The following is a 305-nucleotide window of genomic DNA, read 5'->3' on the forward strand; positions in this document are numbered from 1 at the left end:
GTTCACATGACTTTGAGTTGATTTTTGAGATATTTTGAAGATGAACTAGAGGAATGATATCTACAAAGTTGTAGATATTTGAATTTACTTTTAAAATCAACAAGAATCGATTCATTTGAAGTTATATATAAAAAGTTATGACTCCCATACTGAAGTAAGGTCAATATGCCATAGTAGATTTCAATCTGAGCCGGGTGGTTAAACTTACACGATTTTGGGGCTTTTGTTGGACCTTCTTAAGTGGATTTTGGGGATTTATTTTATAACTTCTTGAAGAACAAAAAGAAAAAAAGCCCTAGGAGAGA

Source organism: Macadamia integrifolia, chromosome 6 (assembly GCF_013358625.1).
Source record: "Macadamia integrifolia cultivar HAES 741 chromosome 6, SCU_Mint_v3, whole genome shotgun sequence".
Taxonomy (NCBI): Eukaryota; Viridiplantae; Streptophyta; class Magnoliopsida; order Proteales; family Proteaceae; genus Macadamia; species Macadamia integrifolia.